This window comes from Dreissena polymorpha, chromosome 8 (genome assembly GCF_020536995.1).
Source record: "Dreissena polymorpha isolate Duluth1 chromosome 8, UMN_Dpol_1.0, whole genome shotgun sequence".
Taxonomy (NCBI): domain Eukaryota; kingdom Metazoa; phylum Mollusca; class Bivalvia; order Myida; family Dreissenidae; genus Dreissena; species Dreissena polymorpha.
The window spans coordinates 55,817,187-55,823,671 of NC_068362.1; positions in this window are offsets into that span (position 1 = coordinate 55,817,187).

The following is a 6,485-nucleotide window of genomic DNA, read 5'->3' on the forward strand; positions in this document are numbered from 1 at the left end:
AGATGAAGCTGCTAGGATTGAAAATGAAAGAGAACTTGAAATGATAAAACAGAGAGATAAAGATATTGAAATGAAACAGCTACAACTAATTGAATTATAGAGACAGTGACCAGAACGTCTAATTGAAGCACAAAGAAAGGCTAGACATGACAAAGACGAGTTAAAGAGACGGAAAGAAGAGGAAATAATTAAGCAGAAAGAAGAAGTTGATGAAATAAGACAACTACAGGACCAAAGGAAGGCGTTAGAATTACAAAGGCATAGAATGAATGAAACTGTCATTGACATTGAATTTGATGATGATGATGAAATGGGAGCTTGTGGATATGACAAATATAGAAATGACAATGAAATGGGAGCTTGTGGATATGACGAATACAGAAAGGACAATATAACAATCGAAAACCAGAGAGACTTTGACACATTCAAGCGGAAAGCAAATAGAGGACACTCACTTATAACAGTAGACGAATATTGCAAAGAAGATCAATTGAGTGGTCAAATGCAAGCGAAGACACTGTAGAGAAGGAACTTAGGTGGTTGGAAGACAGGGGTCTACAAGAAAATTGTCTGAAAAAGGTAAATTCTGGGGACAGAATTAAAAAGCAGAGAGAGAACACAAGAGGAAATTTTTAATATAGTATTCGCGACATTGACAAATTTGATGATAAAATTGAAGATATAGCGAATTTAGAGGAGCAGATAAAAAATATGAAATTGAGAGAGATAAAATTGGTCAAAACTATTAAGATGAAGACTCAATTAAAAGAAGTGAGGGGCAAAGAGAGATTGACAGAAAAAAGAACGAGGATACAAACTTTTAAGAAGCAGTGATCAGAATTAAAACAAAGTGTGTTGGACAAAGAGACTATAATTAGTCAATTTGATAATGAAACCGCTAGAAAACACTTCCATCACGTCAACCAAAATGAAGCAAAGGATGATCATAAAACGTTAACGATCAAACCGAATATACCAAAATTGTCTGACCCAAATCAATTTAATGAATGGAAAGTGGAAATAGAAAGTATCATCATGTCGAACATTTATCACAAGGAAATATTAAGACAAGCAATAAGAAATGCCATAAGTGGAAAATCTAGAACAGTATTAACAACACTAAGACCATCAGCAACAAGTCAGGAAATATTACGAACTTTAAAAAGCAATTATAGAGATATTAAAAGTGGATAGATTCTAATGGAAGAGTATTACAATGCACAGCAAGATAAAGACGAAGACATTTCGACATACGACTTGAAGAAATTATCCAGAAAACCATAAATAGAGGAGAGATCCAGGCATGCCGAAAAGGAACAATGTTCAAAACAAGATTCTAGAAACATCTTAGATATGCAGAACTGAAAAATTGGACACGATTGATTTTTGAATCTTCAATCACGTGTGAAGTATTAAAAAGAAAAGTTAGAAGAGAAGAATTAGAAATAAAGATGAACAAAGAACCAGAAATCAAGAAACAAATACATGTTCAACAATTTGACCCTCATCTTAAACTGCTGGATGACTTAAACGAACGACTAAAGGCAATGGAGGAAAAATTGAACACCTTTTCAGAAGAAAGACAAAGGCCACCTATTATTGCAGATACCGGAAACAGATTTCACAAAACAGGCCAGTCATACAGAGGCATGAGAAACAACTCAATGTTTAGGGGCCGAGGTGGATACCGCCCACGAAATAATAGATTTTTCAATGGGAATCAAACAAATGAACAGAGGGGTAGTAACATGGAGACAGGTTACAGAAATAGAGAAACAAATAAGAAATCTTTTAACTAGATGACGCTCTTATCGCGGGGTTGGATGAAAGTGACAACCAGAACAGACACATCAACCCTGAAACATGGACAAAAGAAAACCTAATACAACGAATGGTTGGTGATGCCAATTTAGATGAAATCAAATTAAACGGAATACATACTACATCACTGATTGATGGCGGATCGCAAATAAGCACTTTCACTGAAGTATATTACGAAGGCATGTCACCAAAGCCAAAATTGTACACTTTGTAAGAGTTTGGTCTTGAATTGACATGTGCAAATGGCAGTACAATTCCCTACTCTGGATATATAATTGCAGATATTGAAACGGAGCCAATGCAGACCATTCTGCTCATTGTGCCAGTGAAAGAATATTATGGTACGGCCCATGTTTCGCTCGGAAAGAATGTATTGAGAGAATCTGTTGCTACAATTTCAACAATCAATGATGTATGGGCAGCTGGATTTATGTCTATTAATACAGAAATTGTAATAGTAACAGCTACTAAACCTATTACATTGCATCCTGGTTAAAGTAGAACTGTGACAGGTTTTTACAGGAAACAAGGTATTATGAATGAAGCTGTAACCGAGCCAATAGAAGACATACAATGCCAAAGCGCCATCATTTGCCCTAGAGTTGTACGTATCGACACACTTGGCAAGACAGCAAGTATACCTGTACGTGTATGTAACGTGACAGCTAGACCTATTAAAATTAAAGCAAAACAGACTTTATGTCAGCTAAGTGAGGTAAAAGTCTTGCGTGAAGCACAAATATTTCAACCTCTGAATGCAACTGCAAATCCTGTCGCAGCATCTGAAAAAGAAAACATAAACACAAATGAGCATATTAAACAGAAATATGAAGTGGACCTTGATGAATCCGACTTAACAGGAGAAAAAAAGACTAAAGTTTACAATTTGTTTGAAAAGTGGGATGCTATATTTCCGAAATCCAGTTTAGATATGGGACACACGCAAGCCGTCAAACATAAGATACAACTCCTGAATAAAGAACCCTTCAAAGCACCTTAAAGAAGAATCCCACCGGCTCTCTTTAATGAGGTAAGAGAACACCTCAAAGATATGTTGGAAGCTGTTGCTATTCGTGAATCAACGTCACCATGGTCTTCCAACTGTGTGATAGTAAGAAAGAAAGATGGAAGCATACGGTTTTGCATAGACTTCCGGCGTCTAAATCAGCGAACAAAGAAAGATAGTAACGCCTTACCAAGAGTCGAAGACACAATACATCTTTTATCCGGATCGAGATATTTTTCAAAATTAGATTTAAAATCTGGGTACTGGCAAGTAGAGCTAGAGGAGTCGGACAAGGAGAAGACAGCATTCTAGTGTGGCGGGCCTGGATGATTTTAATGCAACAGGCTTCATTTTGGCCTCTGCAATGCCCCGGCGACTTTTCAACGCCTGATGGAGCAATGTATGGGTGATTTGAAACTTCGTGATTGCTTAATTTATTTGGATGACATTATTATTTTTTCTTCAGACATAAATTCCCATATACATCGACTAGACCAATGTTTTTCAAGATTTGCATCATACAACCTAAAAATCAAACCTTCGAAGTACCAATTCTTTCAGAAAGAGATATCATATCTTGGTAACGTGGTCTCCGCAGATGGTATTCAAGCTGACCCGAAAAAAATCGAAGCCATCGCCAACTGGCCAGTTCCTACTACGGTCAAAGAAGTGAGAAAGTTTCTGGGTTTCGTTGGGTACTACAGACGATTTATCAAAGGCTTTGTACACATTGCTCGACCACTGAACAATTTACTTGTTGGTCAGCCCACGAAAAAATAAGAATACCAATAAAGCTACAAAGAAACCAACATTTAAATGGGAAGCTGAACAACAGGAAGCGTTCGAAGCTTTGGTTAAGACGTTGATACATCCACCCATTGTGGCATATGCAAACTATGAATTGCCATTTTCCTTGCACACAGATGCATCAGGGTCAGGTTTGGGTGCTGTTCTTTACCAGCATCAGGATGGTAAGGACCAAGTCATCGCATACGCCAGTAGATCTCTCTCTTAAACCATCTGAAAAACATTATCCAGAACACAAACTCGAATTTTTAGCACTGAAATGGGCAGTTGTCGAGAAATATCATGATTATCTATATGGTGCAAAATTTGAAGTGATCACGGACAATAACCCGCTTACTTACGTTACCACCACCGCAAAACTCGATGCCACAGGTCAACGTCGGATGGCAGCTTTCGCGAATTACAACTTTACTGCTCGCTATCGTCCCGGAAAGAGCAATGCTGATGCTGATGGGTTAGTTCGCATGCAAATTGACCCACCAACCCTTCAAGCTTTGACGATCGCAGTCGCAGCTACAGTCGAAACACTGTCGTTAGTTGTAAGCACCGTTTCTCCAGACAGTATACTAGACGTGGAGGCTGAGTCGAGTACAGCAGTTCCTAATGATGTTTTGTTAGCATACGCACTGAGTTCCAAAGACTGAAGACACGCCCCAGCTGAAAGATCCCGTATTCTCATTACTTATAGACCACGTTCAGAAAGGCACCAGGCCGTCAGCTACGCGGGCTTCGGGCAGCATATCGGAACTAGATAAGTTTCGTCGCGATTGGGATAAACTGGAACTTAGGGACGGCGTATTGTATCGTAAAGTGCTTTTCGGACAGCAATACCATCAACTTGTTTTGCCTTCTTCGTTAAGAAACGATGTATTTCAGGCTTTGCATGATGATCTTGGACATCAAGGAAGGGATCGAACCACATCTCTATTGAAACAGCGATTTCATTGGCCAGGCATTGACACATTCGTTCGCGATAAGGTGGCTGTGTGTCCCAGGTGTATCCGACGCAAGGCAGCACCCATGTTGGCGTCTCTTGTAAACATCTCCGCTAGAGATGATTTGTATAGATTATCTTAGTCTGGAAAGGTCGAAAGGTGGTTTCGAACATATACTTGTTGTAACTGACCACTTTACAAGATATGCACAAGCGTACCCAACTACAAATCAAACTGCCAAGACAACTGCTCGAGTTCTGTTTGAAACGTTTATTGTAAATTATGGATTTCCGGAGCGAATTCATAGCGACAAGGGTACCAACTTTATGTCCAGCTTGATAATGGAACTTTGTCGTCTTGGAGGTGTCAACCAGTCCCGTACTACCCCATATCATGCCATGGGTAATGGCATGGTAGAGCGGTTCAATCAAACCCTGTTGAAGATGTTAGGGACACTCGACGAAGAAAAAAAAAGCAACTGGAAGGACCACGTGGGACCTATGATTCATGCATATAATTCAACTATACATGACAGTACTGGTTATTCACCGTACTATTTGATGTTTGGCCCCCACCCTAGACTTGCAAAAGATGCTCTTCTCGGTTTGAACACTGACGACATACAAGCGAAGTATACAAATGAGTATACACGAAAACTTCGTGAACGCCTTATAGATGCATATAGGAAAGCCAAGGAGACAACTACGAAAACAGCAGAGGTACACAAACGCCTGTACGACCAAAAGGCACACGAAGCGAAAATTGTACCAGGTGATCTTGTGTTAGTTCGCAACGCCAAAATGCGCGGAAAACACAAGATCTCGGACAAATGGGAAAACGAACCATACATTGTTGTGGATCATCCTAACACGGACATTCCTGTCTATGACGTGCGGAGAGAAGACCCACGAGCAAGACGTATTCGCAGGTTGCATCGGAATCTCCTGTTACCACTGGGTTTGCCAAAGGACAAACCAACGAATCTGTTATGGATGATAAGATACCAAGCAGCACGAAGTACGTGATTCCTCAACGACGGGAATGGGTAGTGGAATCGACCATGGAGTCCCACCCGACCTACATACTGTACCAAGAAGGTCGTCGAGGAAACGACGTGAGCCGCTGTGGCAAGCAAGCGGACAATATCAAATGTAACATCTAAGAGTTATTGGCGTACAATGTAATATATATTTAAGAATGTGTGTGTTCAAAATATTACAGTCAGCTGATCTTATGCATTTGATTGCATTAGTTTTATTTTATTTTTATATATGTATTAAGTGCGTTTTTTTACTAACTTTACTGTTTCTGCTTATGTAATTTTTTTTAAATGTCCATTTTTAACTACTGGCATTACTTTAGTGTATTGTATATGGTAATGTGATTTTCTATTTAAGTGTACATTTCTTATGATATGGTATGTTTATGTTTATTTTTCGATTACGCGCATATGGTATAGTTAAGCGTTTGCGAAATGTCTGGAGTATATGACATTAACTACCTTGCGCATAATTAATTAATTAACCATTTGTTCTTTTAAACATGCGTACACATTTGCGTTTGTCGCGCGCGTTCGTCTTACAAATTGCTGTAAAATGTCGGGACGTCATTTTTTAAAGAGGGGGGAATATGGCATAGGGTATACTTTTAATTTTAGTATATATTGATTACAAAAATAGTAAAAGTACTTACGGTAATTTAGTGTAGCTTTAGTGCAGCGTATATGTTGAATGTATTGAATGCATAGTTGAGTCTAACCTAGTTATATATATCATTCCCGCCTTTCTGCACTAGCACCGCACAGCTCACACAAACGTTGAATGACGCAGATCGTCAATCTTTGCACTTTAAATATTTCCATTTTAGTAGGCTTCTGTTAAAAACCTACAGGTAAATACAATATTTTTCTATATGCC